Below are 22,297 nucleotides of genomic sequence, written 5' to 3'. Positions count from 1 at the left end.
CAACCATGAAATACTGTTGGCTTAGGCACAGACAACATATAAGAACACAGTCTTCTACAGTTTTAAAAAAAGTTGTATTGCGTTTAATTAAAATGTTTCCCTACTTCCTACTTCGTAAAAGTATATGTAGCCTTCTGTAATGTGCAAAGTGCCACTCATAATACTCGCACACATCACATTTACTTACTGCTACACAATTGTGTCCGTGTCAGTCATGTTTACAGTATACCTCTCACGTGTCCACATTTGACTGTGACAACACAGGTTTACTCCAAACAAGCAGCAACCCCGACTTCTTGATGTAGCTATTTGAAGTCCATGAAAAAAGTGACGGTCAATACCTCCATACTGGATGCAGACAGTTCAATCAGTGAGTTACCTGACTATTTTTCATTTCTTTTTCAACTACTGGTGGTGCCACAACCATATGCTGACATTGCACACATGGACCCAGGGATCCTGCAACCTTTTCAATATTCAGATCTGAAATCTGGTGCTATATTCTGTTAGACCACTGGGTCTACATATTATGAGCAGCTTCAGGATCAAGAAGTTGTTCTTAGTGGCAACGCACGTCAGTGCTGCCAGGGTACACTGCAGCAATAGGAGCTTCAATGAAAATCATTTATTAATGAGGTTTGGGATCATTGGGAGATCTTCTCCTGCACATCTAATCACAAAGAGATCTAAGACACTGTGTTGCTTATTTCAAACTTAAAGACTGCAACACAATCACTGGGTCCAGTGAAGCAATTTTCTGACATAGGTTCATAGACACTTATTAAGCTATTGATCCGTGAGAATCATTCCGTGAAGTTTTTAGTCCTTGTATTTTAACTACAATTAACCCTGGAGACAAGCAGGCCATTTACCATGACGGTCAAGGGTGTTAAACCAGTGGTCAATCTGCACTACCCATCCACTTATCTAGATTACATCTGAACAGTGTACCTCAGTGAAAAAGGGAATATTGTAATAAATGGTTGTCTCAGACTTGGTATATGTTTAAGGCCAATTTTTGGTCATTCAGTCTCTGCGTTTCAGGACTTGGTCTACCAGGTCCCTACATTTCAAATGGTTACCCTAGCTGAGATATGTGATCTGCTAATTTAGACTTGTTTGTGTCTTTCGGCTTTTCACGGTTAGGGGTCGCCACAGCGGAACTCCGGTCCGCTAATGATTGGCAGTAGAGTTTTACGTGCTGGCTTGCCAGGCCTAACACACAACCTTCAATGAAGGAATGCCCATTCACGCATGTTGCCACACAGAAGACGCTCTAAGAATCGCGACAACACTACCGCAGCACCACCACCGCAGTATGTGATCTGCTAATTTAGACTACTGGGCTTAAATTCACTGTAGCATCCATCATGTAATAATCAGCATATGGCACCAAACAGAAAAGACAAAGAGTCTGTGGATCAGTGTTTTTTTTCAGCAAAAAACATCTTTATTAAATTACCACATATGACATAGGCAATCATACATTTATGTAAATGAAAATAAACCTGACAATTTCAGTTGTAAACATTATACATTACAAATCATGCTAATACAACTGTAGCTGCAAACATTATACATCACTTATAATATATCCAGTCATTGTCAAACATTACATAGCTCATTCAAATCCTGCCTTCTTTTAAACCTCGTTCCTCCTCTACATGTACTGATCCCACAATTCCCATTTTTTTCTATGTAACTTGCTTCTACCCTTTTCTAAATATTCCAATTCCAGTAGTTTTATCTCTGTTACTATCTTCACTACTTCTAGTAAAGTTGGTTTAGACTCTGATTTCCATTTGCAAGTAATTTCTGTTTTGGCAGCCACCATAACTAGACTCAGCAAGGCCTCACTATGTCAAGGCAATTCTGATTCGATGATATAACTCAAAAAATCATTTTGTTAGTTACTCCAATTTGCTCACCCACTATCTCTGACACAGTAATCTGCAGAGAATCTTTAAAGTCTGCCAACTCATTACATTCCCAGAAAATATGTTCCCAGTTACTTCTTTCTTCCCAATCACAACTCCAACATTTGCTATCTACCTGACGAAAAATTCTTTGAAGTCTACTTGTGGTATAAAAATACCTATGTAAACACTTCCAAGCAAAGATCCTAAATCTTCTAGACTTTGTTGCATACTTGGGAGATATACACATACCCCCCCATTGCTTCTTTGTGAATTGCTTATCAAATCCCTCTTCCCAATCCTTTCTCACCTCCTCTAATTGATTCTTATAGTCATCATGCAATATTCTACATGCTCTACTAATTATTCCTTAAGCAACCATACCTCTCAACCTGTTAGTGCAAGAAATCTGTACAAAGCCCATCAAAATGGGGGACAAAGGCCTAAAAATAGCGACATATATTAAATATTGCTCTTACAAACTCAGAAAGTTGCTAGAGTAACAGGGTTTGTTTTAAACAATTTCTAAAGGATTTAAAGTCTGAAACTCAAACGTATGTCATTTAGTTACTCCAGTCCTCAGATCATCCTAGTGATTTGCAAGAAAACCACAAATTTTGAGGAAAAGGCCAAAAATCTGGACATTCTGTGAAAATCTGTACAGTTGAGAGGTATGATGGCAACTTCTCTTCTAGCTTCTACTAAAAACTCGACCAGTGCTGTTCTTTCACTTCGCACCCCCCTATTTCTTTCTCTTTGCCTATACTCTGATATCAATCCTTGATATGAAAGGCAATCTCTAACTTGCGGTCCAAATAAGTTCTGGGCATTTTCCCATGCTATTACCTTTCACTCTAGTTATTTACTGTCAATACCTTGGTTCCTTTGCTAGTTTTCTCCACTAAATTCCAGCCCCCTCTTACGTATTGTCTGTATCCCCAATTGCAGTCATCCCTCTCAACAGAATCTCCTTTCTCCGTTCCAGTGTTGGCTTAGCTCTTAGAATACTTTCTGTTACTTTTTGGATACAGTATTCTGTACAATTCTTCTTCTCCTTAAAGGTCTGCATCCAAAATCCCACTATTCCTTGTTTCTTGAGCTCCCCCCCCCCCGTTTCACCATCATCTCTTTCCACCCTGAATTATACTTTTCTGCTTGTGCTTTGTATAGGTGCCTTAACTATGTTGCTCTGAAATATCCCTTCAAATTGGGTAATCCCAAGCCACCTTGTTCTATTGAAAGAATAAGATTATTCCACTTGGCGCTTGTTGTGTTCCCCTCCCAGATAAAATCAGTCAGCTCTTTATTAATTGGTATCCACGATACAGCCAGCCTGAGGCACAGGCAAACTAGGCTACTGCCCAGGGTGCTGTACAAGCCAGCCCTGTAAAGGGTGCAATTTGTATTTATTTATTTTTAATGAAGTTACTTTCTTATTATATGTTCGAAGGGCACCGGAACTACAAGGTGAGGGGGAGGGGAGAACAACCAGTGGAGTAGCTAAGGCGGGGGGGGTGAGAGGGGTGGTCCACCCCATGTGAGACTGTCACATTTACTCTCACTGTTCTGAATGGTCCCATAGCATCATGTCTGTGCATGCATTCAGATAGCCTGTTCCGCCCGCGCAATTTTAAAACAGTACACCCTTTTGCTGCTCCTTGTTATTGCTGCAGAGATGGAATTTCTTTGCTGTTTTCAAGTAAGGTGTCCTTGTTATTGCTGCCGAAATGGAATAGCTTTACTTCATTTTCTGCTGCTGATGTATGTGTGTGCTTTTGCTTCATTTTCTGTTGCTGAGATGGAATTGCTTTACTTCATTTTTTGCTGCCGAAATGTGTTTGCGTGTGTGTTTTATCCCTGTTATTGCTGCCGAAATGTGTGCGCGCGCTTCATTTTCTGCTGCCAAGATATGCATTTGCTGTGCTTCATTTTCTGCTGCCGGGGGTGTGTGTGTTTGCTCTGCTTCATTTCCTGCTGCCAAGGAGTGTGTGTTTGCTTTGCTTCATTTTCTGCTGCTGAGGGGGGTGTGTGTGCTTTGCTTCATTTCTGCTGCTTAGGGGTGTGTGTTTGCTTTGGTTCATTTTCTGCTGCCAAGGGGTCGGTGTTTGCTTTATTTTCTGCTGCTGAGCGGTCTGTGTTTGCTTCATTTTCTGCTGCTGAGGGGTGTGGATGTGGATGTGGATATGTGTGTGTGGATATGTGTGTGTATGTGTGTGTAAAATGCCCCAGTTAAATATACCTGGTGGTTAGTGTTAATTAGGTTCAAACCTTGTACCTTAGGTACAAAAGACTGAAATCTTTACCCATACCACCACTTGTGATGCAAAGAATCGAGTCCATAGCTTTCAACTGTCCAGATTTTCACAGACTGTCTGGACTGTTTGGCTCATACATTTGGTATGTTCTGCTTAAAATCTGTGGTTTTCTGGCAAATCAGTGAGAACTTAATTCACTAAATAATAGGCATTTAAGTTTCAGCCTTCCTATCTTTCAAGTAATACATGGTAACACAAAGCATTTTATTCTAGTAACTTTCTAAGATTATACAAGCAATGTTTAAAATGTGTCCCTGATTTTGGGCGTTTGTTCCTCTCCCCAGTAAATTTTGTTTTTTTTCCAGATTTCTTGGGCTGCAAAGTTGAGAGATATAGTTGAGTGTCAAGGGAATTTTACAAGGTGCTGAGTGCTTCAGGGAAAGAGAAGTTTAGTTCTGCTTATGCCAAGTCTGTTTGCATTGTTAGTAGCACAAAACATAGTATACTTGCTTTTGATGCAGAAGGTTGTGGGTTTTACTCCCCCAGTATGTAGATGGATTGCTGATACTGTACTGTGTTGTAGTTTAAAGGGGGTGGATGCTGCAATCCTGAGAATGTCCTCCTTTGGAGGAGATACCTAGTAACTATGAACCTGGTGTCAGTTTGCCATCCACTCCCTATTGCAATATTACTAGCTTATCATTTTTTTATGTAACGGAGGCAGTTTATTCTTCAAAGGCAACAGACACTTTGTAGATGAAACTGAAATATAAAGTTGTTTGATAGCAGGAACCTCTTCATTAGTTACAGATCTCTTTAATGTGGAATTATTTAGATGGCTTTTACTTCTGCAAAGACTATGTATATTTACTGATAATGGCGGATTGTAATGGCAGAAGTCAGAGTAGACTTTTATGATGGAAGTGTTCTGAATTGGGCAGTTTTGTCATTATTGGTTCATACATTTTGTTTCATTGTTTATTAAAAGAATGTTTAAAACTAGACATTTAAAACACATTCTAACAAGTGTTGCTGTACTACACAAGGAATATAATTTAATACAATTAGGAAGGTGAATCAAAGAATAATTACATGTATGCATGACCCTAAAATATGAGCAATGAGCCTGTGGTTTGAAAACAGCCCAAAGATGAACTTAATCCTCCACTGGCCAGATGCATTTTCTGTGAATGTGGGTTTTCATGCAGTTTCAATGAATGTGAGTTTTGCCATTTCAATGAAGGTAAATTTCAGTGGCAGAGAAGTTTACTGCTCATGCTAAGTCTGTTTTCATTGCGAGACTGTATTTGTTTTGCATCTTACAGAACGTTTTGTTGAAACACTGCATACATCTTCAAAAATTGAGGTTTTACCCTCCTAATAGGAACAAATGTTCCAAACTGACAGACACACACACACACACACACACACACACACACACACACACACACACACACACACTTGAGATAACCTAAAAGAAAGGTTAGCCATGCTAAGAGGCACAGTACAGCCTGTGGTTCTATTAAGTGCTGTTTGGCTTTGTCTTATCGTTATAGCTCTCTCATCTAGAAAAACACTTGAATGCTTTCAGAAAACATTTTCTCCAAGACATTTCTCTTCATCAGATTGTCTTCTAGAGACATGCAAACCAGATAGAAAACTGTTTACTAGAAAAAAAAACTTATAATTTTCAATATTCTTTTTCATTTACTTGCTTTCTCTTAAAATGTGTTACTAGATTGAACTAATGGGCTTAACCCAGCCATTCCCATATGCAAGAATGAGAAAAAGCACACTATTTTTTCTGTTGCCTTGCTGTTTTAACCAGATTTTTTTACACTGCAGTGTCTACATTTCTAAAAAATGAACAAGAAGAAAGATGGAAGAAGAGAGATGGAAAAAAAAAAAAACTCCCAGGAAAACCTATTTACATTTCTATCCCCATTACACAGTAAATCAGTGTCTTGAAACAAAGATGGATGGCTATTTTTGGGAATCTCAGAATATGTAAAGTGGGACTTGCACAGGTTCACAATAATTCCTATACTGGATCTAGCTAGAACCTTACAAGGTAAAAAAGAACCATCAGCACACACGCACACAACCAGAATCTGAACAGCTAGAGCAGCTAGGAGCCAGACATCCAAGTAAGGAAATATTCTGGCTGCATTCAAGTCTCTGGTTCGCTACCGTAATAGATATGCAGTTGGTGAAAGTCCTAGGGGCTGATGCTACTCCAATTGGAAAGGTCCTGAACTGGCAATGGCTATATCCAAACCAGAAGCAAAGAAACCACCCAGATTCCCTGACAATAGCAACAGAGAGATAGACATAATGGGGAATCAAAGAGCGCACACATTCTTCTCTGGAACAGCATATCAGCACTGATAACACAATGACCATCCCAAAGGTTTCTTTGGAAATAAAACTATACAGACTATTTAAAACTACAATAGGCCTGAGCAGCCTTGCCTTTTTAGCATAAAAAGTAATATAGGGTAAAATCTGAATCCCATTCATTGTGGTTCTGAAGAAAGCAGGAGTTCTCTCTTCATGCAGCATTTTAAGAGTGGGATGTCAAGCAAGTATAGTGACTGTGAAGGTTATATTGATATGAAGGGAACAATGCAACTTCTTGATATTATAGCTGCTATCCATATGTAATTGGCAATCAATTCCAAGAAGACAGGCAGAGGGTTAGATGGCTCCCATATGCTTCCACATAAGAACAGCCAGGCAAGGCCTCAACAGCTGATACAGATGACCACCCGTAGGTGTATCATGGCCACCTGTAAGTGTGATCTTTCTGGAAGGTAACCTGGGCATCAAAGTTCCTGCAACTGTATGGGAGTATTACCACACGTGAACCACCTCTGGTATTTGACCCTCTACATCCAAGAAAAGGAGCACTGAGGCAGTTGAAATGCAATGCCCACAGCACAGTGAATTTTGCCCTGTTTTGCCACATTCTTGAGGTCTGTCAAGAAATCAGGGCCAATGATACAAGGACCATGGAAGGGGGGAATCAAAGGTCATCTTTGCATTCTCTGCAAAGCCTATGATCCTAAGGTATATGTGCCTGTGAACTGCAATTTCTGCTCGTTCAACTTTACGAGAATCTTCTGCAAAGTAAGTTACCTTCATCGGAAGACTCATTATGCTAGTAAAAAGGTATTGACTGGGCCAGCTTTTCTTTACCAGATCTGTCAGACATCTGAGCTAATGATAGGGCAAGTTGCTCAACTAGGTCTCAAACAGCCACCATGCTTAATGCCCTCTGAGAAAATATTGAGGAACTACAAACTCACTTCCACATGTGAATCCACTGCTCTGTACTCCTTGGGTGGTGGAATGAATGCTGGAGTTGAAGCCTTTTTTAAGGACAGCTGCTGAAATTTAATGCCTGACTCAGGTGTCTGTGAATATAAATATATGGCCAGATGATATGGTAAATTTTTCCAGACATTGTGATCATATTTTCCAAAGCAACAACTTTAGCTTGTACAATGGCGGGACTACCCAAGCAGGACCACTAGACAGGCTGAAATGTCTTCTTCTTTGCCTCTGCAGAAAGGATAATGAGTCTTTGGGCCGGCTCCTTGGTGTCTCATTATTTCAAGGAATTCCCTGAATATGAGACAAGATTACCTTTTACTGGAGAGCCTCTGAACAGCTTCTCAACAATTAGTTTGGGATTAGCGCTTTCTCTTTGCTCTTGGGGAGAGAAGGAGCATAAGGATAGAGACCTATGACTGCCTCTAAACGGGCAGCATATAGAGACTTCCCAGACTGTTTTTATCTTTTTGGTGGAAACCTGTTCAGTTTTATTTTTGGTCCTTTGTAAAACTTGATTTTCTATTGTGCTGACCTATGTGTATGTGCTATCCAAGACATTTACCACAAGAAGTCTACAACCATTTTACTGTTCCCCCCTCCCCCAAAGCAACACCTGGGACAAATCTAATGACTGCAGGACAGCCTGTCACCCACGTCTCAGGGAAAAGGTTGAGATAGGTGCTACTGTTTTGCTTGTAGTGAGTAAAGGAGCAAAGGGTCATCAATTCTTAGCTGAGCAGAGCTGCAGTAAGACCAGCAACAGTAGCTAGGAAGTAGCCAATAAGGAAAATCACCACTATTCATCATTCATGACACACCTCATTCTGTCTTTTTTACAAAGTACTGACTGATTAGCCATCATCTAACAATTTCATAGTATCACCCTAAATACTTCATTCATAAATCCTCAGAGTCTACTTTAATGGCCTCACTTCAACACCTGCATACTGTGACGTTCTCCAGTCTGCCACCCTCTAGCAGCATGGCTCAACAGTCTGTTCTCATCCCTTTTATCAGTCTAATCACATTAGAGGTTTTAAGCCAATGCAGCAACTGTCTTATGCTTGAGACTTTTCACTTCTTCACAGATTCTACCAACTGACAGTACAACATGCAAGACATGCAAATATTAAAAAACATATGGAGGCTCCTCACGACGCTATATTAAAACACTAAAATTAGAATTAAGTTAATTCAGAGACTTTTAAGTGATATCTCACTTTATGAGACACTAGACAGGGATATTTCCTATTCCCTCTATCAACCTACATATTGAGTCCCTTACCAAAAGCTAAATGGCAATATTATATCTGGGGGTACTGTGATCAAACATTAATATCAACCACTACCTTTATGTAGGCAACCTCCTGTGATACATATCTAACACAAAAACACAACAGGGAAGAGTTTTTGATAAGTATACCCACAGCAGTTTCAGGATATAAGATTAATTAGTTTAGATGCAAAGACAAGACATCTGACTTTAACAATTGGCTAAATAACAGCTGCCATTTTGAGGGGTTCCTATGTGTTTGCCTAGGATGAGATCCAAGAAAAGACCTCTTCACCATGGATGACTTGCACCTCTCATACTACTGTTAAACTAAACTTTCAGTGCTCTACAGAACTTGAACAAGGCTTCCCATTTCTTTGGCATCTGATCAGATGACGTATTAGAAAATTAGGCTCTCTGGCTGCCGTGAAGATTCAGTAAATCTCTCGTATGACACTATTATCAATAAAGGAAAGAATTACTTTCAGTAATGGAGAAGTCTGAACTTATACTTCCAGCTAAACATAATCACAATCAAGTAGTTTGTCCTTTCTTTGGTCTTATAAAAGCATAGGGTAATTCTCCTGAAACCCAAAAACTGCATCCCTCTGTACATTAAGAATGATGACTTCACTCTTATGGTTTGAAAGAACCCCCAGGTTTCACAGGACCTTACGATCCTACCAAGTGAAATGGGTGTCTTTTCCTTGCCTGACTGACATTTACATCAAAACAGCTAGGCTTGAGATTAATTTTTTTTTTCTTACCCACAAAAGTTAGGCTGTATGAAAGTTGGTCATTGTACGTAATTAGGGAACAAACTGGACAACACTAAAGAGAGGCTGATTATTATTACAGGCCTCTTGAGTACAATTCTCAATGATGCAATTCTCTACACCCTATTTTTTCTCCAGGGGTAGGGGGCTAGATATAAAATATGGATCAAATGTTGGATTTATCCCTCACTGTACTTCTAAGACCAGCTATTAATAAAGAAGCCTCTGGTGAACTCTGGGTTTCTGAAAAATAATATAGGCCTACACAGATGGGGTCAAAAATGTAATTGTCCTCTAAGCAAACAAAATTAGGTTCCAGATACCAGGAAGAATTTAATCCTCGCCTAAGATCTGATATCTTGATTGTATAAAATTCTTCTTAGTTCCAAGACACCCTCCAGTGGGATCTATGTTTTATCATTGAAAAGATGCTCATCGAACACTAAACATTGAAATTTCCTTTAATTGTAAGGCCATATCATCATAAAGATTTACAGTGAATGATGATAGTTGGCCAACATAAAGGAAGCGGTACACAATACTTATCAGTAACTAAGCTATAAGAAATCCTGCCCTTTTCCCACTGCAGTGTGACCTCGAAGTTGGTATATATAATTAGTTGGGGGGTGTGAGGGGCACTATCCCCCACAAGAGGACTATTCACTGATTACCTGACACTACTGCCCCCCGCTAATTATATATAGCAACTCCAAGATCACACTACAGTGGGGAAAGGGCAGGGATCCTTATACCTACTTTACTGTTAAATAAGTACTATGTTCGGCTTCCTTTATGTTGGCCAGCTATGATCGTTCGACAAAATGATTTACAATCATATGGCTTTCGATTAAAGGAAGTTTTGATGGTCTGTGTTTGATGAATGTCTGTCTGATCGGTAAACAAAGACCCAAACAATGACCACTAGACCCATAACTTAGGCTGAGGCTGTAAAGGAAACTTTGTGAAAGCCTCCTACAATACATTCAAAGATTACAATCTCCAACATACAAGCCAACGTATTCTTCTCTACTCACATATACTTCAAATCCACACAGCTCATTCAAGAGTCAACAACAGAGCAGACCTAAGCCCATTAAGTCTGCTTTTACATAGGGTAATTTTTTAATCATAGGTGACTCTATATTTAGGCATGCAGATTTCACACTTAACAGACTGGACAACAAAGGATGACTGTAAGCTGTTCATCCAGTACCAGAATCCATAAAGTCACAAGAGCTCTAAGGACTCTTAAATCTGACAAATATAACTATGACCTACGGTGGCCCATGTGGGGGTGAATAACCCAAGGCAATGGAATCAAATGGGCTTGCAGAGAGACAATGTAGGAAAAGACTCTTGTCTTAAGTAGTATCTATTTACCAAGACAAGACAACTGGCTTTAACAATTGGATAATTAGTACTTGTCATTCTAAGGGGATCCAGTATGCGTTGGCCTGGGATGAGATGACAGAAAGCTTCCTGTTTTACCAAGGATGGCTTATATCCCTTACACCAGGGCTTAGATACACACTCTGGACCCCCCATATGGATTTTTTTAGGCAGAGTCCTTTCTAGTGGGAATTCCAACATAGCAAACTCAAATTCAGCAACATCGCAGTGGCACTACCTAATGCTAGGAATCTTAAAAGAAAAATATCTTATTGCCCTCTTGCAAATTCAAATGCATTCATATTTATGCAACTGCTGAAACAATATTTCATTGAAGTGACAGATTCTAAACCTGTTGTAGCAGGGGTGCTATCATGCCTTCAGGCCTTTGAGTAACAGAGTATGTATTTGTCACAACCACTCTGCATAAAACACCTTCAACCCTAACGTGGAGGTCCTGCAAATACTAACAACTTTTAACAAATCCAACTATTACTTCATTGCTACCTACAGATCCCCATCAATGTCCCTAAGAGATAATGGAAATTTATCTTGACACCACTGAAGAGTTAAATATCAAACCAAATATTTTCTTGCTAGGGGACTTAAATTAACCATGCATTAACTGGCACACTTGCATCTAAAAAAAAAAAAAAAGAATATGCTCAGCATTTTCTAGACTTTGTCAATACCAATGAATGGGAGCAATTTGGAAAACTACCTTCTAGGTGCTTTAATCTTTGACCTGGTCCATACCAACCTAGCCCTCTCTTCCCACCTGTACCCCACAGTGCAACTCCTCAACTTTAGTTAAATGTGACCACAAGTCAGTTATCTTATAATCTCTATTTAAATCTGACCACAAGTTACTCATCTTCTCCATCAGGCCTAATGGTACCACTCACACCACCACCAACTGAGAATGTATTATGGGATTTCACCAGGCCAACCTTCAGCTTATAGAAGACCTATGAAAAATTCCCAACAATCTGATGCCAATGGACCCAATTGAGGGGAATGCTACATTCACCTTTGACTTTTACCACTGCCTAAATAACTACACAGAAAAGTCAGCAAGCACCATTCACCCTAAATATAATAGCAAATTTGGGAATAAACTTATCTGGTGGAACTCCCAAACTAATAAGCTGTACAACAAAGGAAGGAAAATAATGAAAAAGCTTTAAGAAATTCCCATCCCCTTATCTTACGGCCACAATGGAACATGCCAGCAAGGAACTTAAAATTAGCTTAAAACATGTAAAGCAAGGTTAGAGCTTAAGGTCACTACTGACATCAAAAGAAACTACAAACATTTTTTTAATTATGTCAGGGAATAAAGGAATAACGTCCAACAGTGCTCCAAGCTCATCGATAATAAGATCATATAATCCAGTCCCAAGGATATAGACAGTATATCAATAATTCAACAGATAAACTTAGTGCTAACCTTACCACATCTACACAAAGTGTTGCCCGAGTACACTGAACATTTTGTTTCCCCTGAAATCATCATGGAGCAAGTCTTACAGTCCCTCTCAAAAGCTAAAAATAATAATTCCATGGGATGAGACAACATATCAGGCTGCATTTTTATAGCTGCCAAAAATGCACTAAGACTCTACTTTAACTGTTCAGTTTAAGTCTATTCACAAGGTTTGTGCCTAATGCCTGCCAAACTGTGGATGTGACTCCCCAACACAGGGGAACCCCTCTACATACCTGGGTAATTACAGTCTCACCACCATTACAGGCAATGGAATGTATCATACCATTTCGTTTCTGCAGACATAAGCAACTTATGTGATGGACTCCTATCAGTTTATTTTTGCAAAGGGCAGGTACCATCTCCTGAATCCTACTAATCTTCTTTGAAAAGGTTACACAGGCTATGGAGAGTGGTCACCCAGTGCACTCTGCTCATCCTGACAAAGCAAAGGCTTCCAATAATCTCACCCATACTAAAATCATTAAAAAATTAGACAAACAATGTAAACTCCTATGTTATCCGATGGACTGCAAAATGGCTATCGGAAAGATCTCAGGTTGTGAAAGCTGCTTTTACCCTCAGTGATTGAAAAAAGTTAATTAATGAAGTACCACAGGGATAAGTGTTGGGCCTTCTGTTTGGCCATTTATTTTGTTGGCATCCAATTCAATACTAGAAGGGCCAACAGACCCCTTGTAAAGCCATGGACAACGGCTCTGGCAAAGCCAGCTCTAACCCTATAAATCACACACAACATATAGTGCTTAGTAAAGGTATGCATATAGTAAGGTATGCACAGAAGTCCAGGCTGCTGCCTCAAAAATAGATTTAGCATCTAAACCCTTGAAAAAAAGCACCAGAAGAAGCCACAGCTCTGGTGGAATGAGCCTCAACAGAAGAAGAAGGCAATTCCCATGAAAAGAATATCAAAAAGAAATGGCTTTAGATATCCAAAAATAAATGGTTTGCTTGGAAACAACCAAACCTAAAGACCTAGGATGAAAAGAAACAAAAGGCTGTTCAAATTTATGAAAAGGTTTAGTCTTAACCAGATAATATCTGAGCTGTCTATGCAAATCCAAGGTGTGCAAAACCTTCTCACTAGCAGACGGAGAAAGGAAAAAAGTGGGCAAATGAATAGACTGATCAACAGACAACTCAATAACCACCTTGGGCTTAAAAAAGTATTAGTATGAAGAGACACCCTATCGTTATGGGAAAGTAAAATAAGGATGAGTTGCCATAAGGGCGCAGACACCCATCTGGCAGAAGTAAGGGCCAAAAGAAGAACAGTTTTCCAAGAACAATGATGTAAAGAAGCTGAAGCAGCAGGCTCAAAAGGAGCCAAAGTCAATTTTTCTAAAACAAAATTAAGGTCCCAAGAAGGAGAGAGGCTTTCTGGGAGGTCTACTATGGACGGCTCCTTTAAGAAACTGTGATATAAAATCTAAAGGCTACGGGGAAGTGTAGGGCACATAAGCAGAGAGCTGACAGGTGGGCCTTAACAGAAGAATATACCAACCAGGCATTGAGCAAATCACACAACTAAGAGAGAGAACCAAAGGAACCTCCACAGTAAGTGGATCTAGGTTACGAAAAAGATACCAAATAGAAAACCTCTTCCATTTGAATAAGTAAAATTTCCTAGTAGTGCGTTTCCTAGCCTCCTGCAGGACCCAAAGGGACATCCTCAGAAAAAAGGTGTTTATAGGGAATCAAAACCCTATCACTAATAATATCAGTTGAATAGTGGACAGATGGGAATAGATGAGAAATTTCTTATCTTGTGTGAGTAGGTCCGACCTGTGAGGTAACTTGTGATTACAGTCCTTGGCAAGATGCAAAAGAAGAGGGAACTGATGCTCTCTGGGCCAAAAGGGAGTCACCAGCAAGATTTTGGGAGCATCCTGTTTTATCTTGAACAGGACTTTCAGAAAGTGATGAAGGGCATGGAAGGCATAAAGAAAGAGACACCTGTTGTGAAGGATCCAAGGTTGATACTGACAATGAATCCCCAAGCATTGGAACCAAGAGTTCAGACAGTGGCGTCATGTCCTCAGGCATCAGCAAAAACTAAGGCAGGACACTGCTGGGGTTGGTATTGGTACCAAAGATTTACTGTGGGTGAGGAAAGTTTGGGTTTTAGTAAAAATACAGCTAGGGGGGTGGGGGCTTACCTCCAACAGAACAGGTAGGGGAAATGGCTATGGAGTCTCTCTCATTTGACATCAAGAGGGATGCCACCAATCTACCATGATCAAGCGCTGAGCTAACAGGGATTTAAGCAATTCTACATCTAGTATACTTCAAGTTTAGTACCTAAAAAAGAATAGTCTATGGGCAGGTAAGTGAAGATCTTTGTGATTCAGACAGCTATGAAATAGAAAGTTCAGCTTTAGGCTCAACAATTGCTAACTCCTAAACAGTATTGTTCATTTCCTAGAAATATTAACACCAACTGGAGAGCTCTGAACAGGTCTGGACTTAGAAGCTTTGTGAACTAAGGGTATTTAGGGTGTGGAGTGTCCACAGATGTCAATGATGAACACTTCAGCACGAAAGGTACTGTTTCTTTGTGGGTCGAAAGCAAGTTATCCAACATACGTTTTAAATGGTTACTGTAAAGTCACCTTCTTAGAACTGTGAACCAAGAAGAAATGGAATTTTGACAGGTTCCCTTTAATTCCCACAGAGAACAAGTTAAGCAGAAATTCTCTGCTGGAAAAAAAATATTATTAGGAGTTGGAAGAGCAAGGAGAATGTCGTCCAGACAGGGATACAGTCTAGATCCTTTCAGCTTAAGATGGGTTCAATTCTAGACATGCACTTGTGAACAACTCTTTGGCAAAGGTAAGACTAAATGTAGGTAACCAAAACTGGTAGCTAACTAAGAGAACCCAAGAAACATCCACAAGTCCTTGTGGACACTGATGTGTAGGAAGGAATCAAAGGTCAAAAGAACACAGCCTGTCCACTTTAGACATCAACAGAAAATGCATCTCCAAGTTGGAGCTAGCCTTGATCTTGGTCTCTTTAGGATCTTAATATTGAGAAAAAATCTCCTTTTTGATACTTAGGTGCACTGCCTGTTAACATAAATCTCAGCAGGCCAAAACAAAGTGCAGAAGAGCTAAGCAAATAAACATTACTTAGTCCCATAACAAAAAATCTAAAAAGCAAGTCTAAGGCTTCCCATTCTTCTTAAATAATCTAGCTTTACTTATCTTAGACAAGCACTTGCCTACAAAGACCTCAAACATTTTTAGACTTATAAGTATGTTAAAGGCTGAAGAAGCTGAAATCTGGCCTCAAATCTCCTCTCTTTCAGTGAGCCATTAAGGATCTTTCTACAGCATGCTGGAGTTTATCCCTGATAAAATTTTGAAAATAGAGCAGAAGAATCAGGTAAAACAGGGCCTACAAGGACAAGTGGTAGATACAAACATTTATAATCTCTCCACAGCCAGAAATTCTCCATCTGTGTGACGGACAGCAGGGTTATGGACAGTGAGGGGCTGCTACAGTAACAATAATATCAGGTATGGAAGAAAGCACCCAAACCAAGTACTTTATGGGAGGCTGGAAAATTCTGTCTGCCTTTTTTGGGAGAAGGCTTACAGTCATCAGCAGCCCTGTATCGAGTAAAGCAGCCTTCATGTGCTTGAAATACTCCCCAAGTCTGAGAATGAACAGCAGAAAAACCCAAGAACTGAAATCCACAAACTTCAGGTCCATTTCAGTTGGTCAAAATTTTAAATTGTCAAAACTGATATGGTCGCAACCATATGAGCAACAATTGAAAATATCAAAAAACAACTAGGATGAAGAAATAGTTACAGAGATTATGGTACAGTGGGGATTGAGGAATGTAGCCATTCCCCCACTACAGTGCAATCACAGGAGTTAGTATATATAAATAGCAAGGGGTGTGGGGGTGCAGCCAACATACTGGGGAATATGTTAAAAGGATGTACTGATCAACTATGCACAATGTGCAAGGAAATGTATAACACCTCTCTTGCCATGGCAAAAGTACCCTCATGCTACAAGGAAACCATCATCATCCCACTACCTAAGAAAACCACTCCCTCCAGCCCTAACAACTACAGACCAGTTGCTCTGACATCCACTGTTAATAAATGTTTTGAGTGGCTGATCAAAAAACATCTTTCATCATGCCTACCTCCTGATTTTGACCCTCTGCAGTTTGCGTACAGAACTAACCAATCCACAAGCTGATGCCATATCAGTAGCACTGCTCATCCCCCTTGAGCATTTAGATGGCAAAGACAACTATATGAGGATGCTGTTCATAGACTTCAGCTCTGCATTTAACATGGTTGTACCAATGCAGCTGATAAAAAAACAGGCACATTTAGGAAACCGTAAACATCTCTGTAACGGGATCCTGGGCTTCCTAATTGAGAGACCACAGAAGGTATGTTCAGGTAAGAACACATCAAAGTGCATCACAACTAACACCAGGATTCCACAGGGATGTGTTCTCAGCCCACTGTTATTTACCATCTTGACCCACAACTGCTATGCTAAGCAGAAGTCCAACCATTATCATCAAGTTTGCTGATGACACCACAGTCGTGGGGCTCATCACAAAGGTAGACGAATGGGAGCACAGAGTGGAGGTGGCATCTCTAATCAGTTGGTGCGAGGAGAACAACCTTGACCTGAATGTAAGCAAGACCAAAAAGATTATCATCGACTTCAGGAAAAGGAGAACAAACCACCCAGTGCTTAGGATCAATGGAGTGAGTGTGGAGAGGGTTAAGAGTATGGTAATTCCTTGGTGTACACATATCAGAGGATCTCTCGTGGTCGGGAAACATCAACTAACTTGTGAAGAATGCACAACAATGCCTCTACTTTTTAAGAAGGTGGAAAAAAAAAATGAGCTTCCTCATCATATTCTCTTCACCTTCTACAGAGCTGCAACAGAGAGTATCCTCACCTGCAATTTCACAGAGTGGTTTGGAAGCTGCATAGTTACAGAAAGGAAGGTGCTACAAAGAGTGGTGAGGGTTGCAGAGAAGGTAACAGGTTCCAGTCTTCCACTGATACAACTTTATTCTGCAAGAAGCATTCGAAACGCAACAAAAGTAACACAAGACAACACGCATCCTGTGCATGGAATGTTAAGCATCGGGTAGGCGATATTGCAACATCTGCTTCAGGACTATAAGATTCAGTGACAGTTTCTACCCTACAGTGATTAGACTTCTCAACTCAGGCACTAGTCCCAGGGGATCTGGATGAAAAAATAAGTCAATTTCTATTTATTTGTGCAATATATACTTACTTACATTCCGACTAAGTGCAATATTTATTTATTATTTCCATAGTCACTATTGTTTAACTCACTCAAGTGAAATATTAGACAAAATAATTAAGGCATTTCAATCTGTAGTGTGTTTTATATTACACTAAATTGGGTAGTTAATTTAACTCAGGGGAGGGTATTCTTTTCATATATGAGTGTTGGTAAATGTCTCTGCTCTTTTTTGCGTGCACTGGGAGTAGTATTGCATTTGTTAGTTGTGTTTATTCCTCTACTTGTTTATGTTGTTTCACTTTTCCTTGTAATCTCAAGAATTGAGCTGATGCAAGAAATTTCATTTAGGCTACATATGTGTAGTTCTAAATGACAAAGTTTACTTTGACTTAGGAGTCATGCCCCCCCCCAAAAAAAAAAATGTTTCTTCTTCCTAGTTATTTATTTATTTATTTTTATTTCAATTATTGATCATATGGTCTCAACCATATGGGTTTTGACAATTTAAAATTTCGACCAGCTAAAATACATCTCAAACTTCACCTTTGCATCTTCAGCAAATTGGGTGATCAGTACCAAAGACAGCCATCTGTGTCTGTGTCTGTGGTTTTCCAATTAGAGGCTTTTCTTAACTTTGTTTCAATCTCTCTGGCCGTTACTTCACCCATTTCATATCCTGTACATTTGAACAACTTATTCTTTCTTTTACTTCTATCCAATTAGCATCTTTGTTATGCTCAGGATCTTCTCTTCCCTTCTCGTTCTTCCACTCCGGACCACCCTAGGACCTTACCGGTGATGTACAATAGCCGTTTGGACCTTATTTTACTCAACATCTGCTATTTTTGTTATTTGGTGTATAGCAGTATACTCAACCCTGACCTACCCCCCCGTCACTGCCATACAGACAGAGCCCTAGGGAAACTCTTTTCACCCTACATTATCACAGTCTTGTCAGCCTACTTCCTCACCACCTTTCCTGTTTCTCCTGGCAATTCACTTCAAAACACTTACCTGATTTTTGATTGTTTTTTGAAATAGTTTCCACTTTGCCTGGGCCAGCCTCTGAGACATATCCTTTCCCTTGTTGTACACACTTCTTTTCTCTTTCAGCTACTATTTCCAGTACTAGGATCCTTATTCTCTGACCATCTCTTCCATCATGTCTTGCACCATTTAAAATGACACTAGTAGCTTGGCACACTCTCTTTCCTTCCTGTTTTTCTGCTCCAGACCACCCTAAGATCTTACTGGTGATGCACGATAGCCGTTTGGATCTTATTTTACTCAACATCTGTTATTTTTGTTATTTGGTGTAAACTAAGTTGTTCGGTTTCCCCATTCATGCTAAAATTGACCTACTTAGACTAAACGCTACGATCAAACATTGAATGTATGACTGCACTGGTTAAATATTTCTTGCAATTATTTTGAATAACTTCTTGCATTTAAATCTGCATTGAATTACTAGCCTAATTTTGCAAACTACTACTGTGACCAACTGCAAAATAAGCCTGTGCAAACTGTTTTGCTGAAAGTTAAATGCTCACCAAGCCTGACCGAACTAATGTTTTACAGCAAAGTCTCATCAGACACTTGGATGCATCTGTCTTGCTTTATTAACTCATGCACTGCTCCAAAATGCTGCATTAGCTTTCTGTCAAACAAGTACTTGCCATCACACATTATAAGCAGAGTCATCGGCCACTGGAGTTTACAGTTTGACTGCGTTTTTAATTGGCCACTGGAATTTCAAAGCTCGATTGTGTATTGCAACACAAGACATTTATTATTATCCCATCCACATAAGCCGACTACTTCATTCAAATGGTTGCTGTGGCCACCTCTATTTCCAGTGATTAAATAACCTAGTGGTTGATTACAGGGATTTTGTGCATATCTTGGAAACCACTCCTCTCTAAGCATTTCTGGACATACAAAAACCCACCACAGACTTCTAGTCAAAGCCTGTTCAGGACTGTCTGCTGTAAAAACACACACACCACTCTGCCCCTGGATTTATGCATCTATAAGCACCATTTACAGCATATGCTGAGCATTTACTGTAATTTATTGTAATTTGTAACTATCCCAATTGATGATTACAGAGAGAGCTAACAGAAGAATAGCCAAGTTGTGTCTCTAGATCGCACTTCGCACAACATGCTACTCTATTATACTGGCTGTTAGACTGTTTTTTCAAAACATTATTTGATAATATACTAACTACTCCACTATAGAATATAAGCATTATCCATGGTCCTTTTCCTTTTTACACATACAGAACTGTTATTAGATTTTACTGCCCGTTTTTCAGTCTAGACAACATTAGCTAACTGCCCTCAGGGCAGGACGGTTAACATTCAGTGTTTACCCAAGAACTGCCTGTTTACCATTTATTCAACTGCTTTCACCGAATAGTTGTGCTAATATCATATTGCTGACAACTGCATTACTATCTCCCTCTTTCTCCATGCTCTCCTCTCTCACATACCTCACCAACCTCTGCCCTCATTTGTCTCCTTTCTCTCTAACTCAAAGCTCCTGCACTGTTCCTCTACACACTTGTTACTCCAACTGAAATGTTATTAGTCCTAACCAACCTTGTTCCTCTTCTTACCTTTTTCTCTCTGGGCAGTATACTCAACCCTGACCTCACTGTCATCCAGACAGAGGCCAAAGGAAATTAAAAGTAACACCAAAGTCATAAGGAAACACTCCAGAAGGGAATCAACTCTTGCTTCCTACTGGACGCCTCAACTTAATACTTGGATATTTAGTGATATAAAACTAATGTATGTACAAACCATGTTACACTTTAACATGTTTTAAAATAATTTATCAAACCCAACGGTCCTACGTACATCACCAGTGTCCCCTTCAAGTCCCTCCCACTCTTCAGCTATCCAGTACCTTAACTAAATTATAACGTGCCTTTCTGGTCGCTCCTATTACTGCACTAATTGAGAGCCTACTCCTCCTGTTTCTGCAACTCTACAAACTTCCACATAATTTCAGTGAAGTTAAACCTTTCTCTCTGGTAGGGTCTGCTTCAATCTCTCTCACCCTTTGCAACTCTCTTCTCACTTGTCTAGTTCTTCTTTCCATCTTCCCCTTTCACCCTACATTATCACTGTCTTGTCAGCCTACTCCTCACCATCTTTCTTGTCTCTATCTCCTGGCAGTTCACTTCAAAACACTTATCTGTTTTTTTGATTAGTTCACTAGTCTCCACTTTGCCAATTCCATAGCATATCCCACCTCAATCCTTATGAAGCGTTCTATCAAAGAATAATCAGTCTCAGAAATTTGGAAATCCTTTTATACTATTCCACTGCACAAAGGAGGTAACTCCCCCTTCTTCTTCTAATTTCCATCCTATAGCCATCCTCTACCCTCTCAATAAAATTCTAGAGAAATGCATGCATATGCAACTTCTTAAATATGTACTGCAGGGAAATCTCCTCAGCCCTTCTCAACACAGATTTAGGCCCCATCACAGCACATCTACAGCTCTTCTGTCCTTCACCCAGACTACAGCAGAGGCAAGAGTTAACAAACTTACCTTGTCTATTCCTTGATCTCTCCCAAGCTTTCACTCTCTCCCACCTCAAGCTCTTTATTAAACTAACTGAACTCAACCTCTCCACTTCCACTACTCTCTGGTTCTCTAGTTACCTTAACAGACTGCAATCAGTTAGATGAGGCACTCCTGCTCACCTTACTTACCTATCCAAACAGGTGTCCCCCAAGGATCCATTATAGGCCCCCTTCTCTTTAATATTTTTACAAATAATCTTCACTCTGCCTGCTGCACCTCTTCACTGATCCAGTATGCCAATGACTCTACAACAGCCCTACTGAACTTCACTCCCTCACACATTCTTCTTTTAATACCACTGAACACTGGTTAAATCAATAACCACCTCATCCTTAACCCAAAGAAAACTAAGCTTCTTTACCTTCCAAAATCTATGTTCGACCATAAAACCTCTTGCAGTCTCTTTTCCCTTGACAACACTATCATTCATGCGGACTTTCACAAAAAACTTTTATGAATTACAATTGACTATCAAATGAAATTTGACCAACATATCCAACAATCCATCCAAAAAAAAAAAAAAAAAATACGGTTTATTGCATAGAAATAAAAAATGCTTATCCATCGACTCTAGGACCTCACTTGCTCAATCCTACCTCATCTCCTGCCTACTCTACACTTCTCGCATATTTACCCACCTACAGGCAAATCTTTTAGCCAAACTTCTTTAACAAACTTATAACCAGATAACTAGATTTGCCTGTAACTCCCCTTACAACTCCCATCACTGCATTGTCCTTAAACAACTACAGTGGCTTGAATTCCCTCAACTACTCCAGCTTTCACAACTACAGAGGACATTTTCCCTTCTTTACAAACCTGCAAACTGTCCCTCTCTGTCCACTTTCCTATCCCTATACAAACCTTCTCGGTCTCCCCATAGTGCTGACCAAATGCTACTTGACACCTACAGACCAAGCAAAACAACAGGTAGATTATACATGTTCCTTAGCTTAAACTTGGTACAAACTCCCA

At 39.8% G+C, this 22,297-nt stretch overlaps 1 protein-coding gene across 1 annotated transcript in view; it reads right to left on the bottom strand.

Moving 5' to 3' along the window:
• The window catches only part of BTRC (beta-transducin repeat containing E3 ubiquitin protein ligase), a 2,835,508-nt gene that overhangs the window by 2,412,706 nt on the left and 400,505 nt on the right, over positions 1–22,297 (bottom strand). The window lies entirely within an intron of this gene.

This window comes from Protopterus annectens, chromosome 14.part0, assembly GCF_019279795.1.
Source record: "Protopterus annectens isolate FY-2018-M chromosome 14.part0, PAN1.0, whole genome shotgun sequence".
Classification (NCBI taxonomy): domain Eukaryota; kingdom Metazoa; phylum Chordata; order Ceratodontiformes; family Protopteridae; genus Protopterus; species Protopterus annectens.
This window is presented reverse-complemented; position numbering and strand designations above follow the sequence as displayed.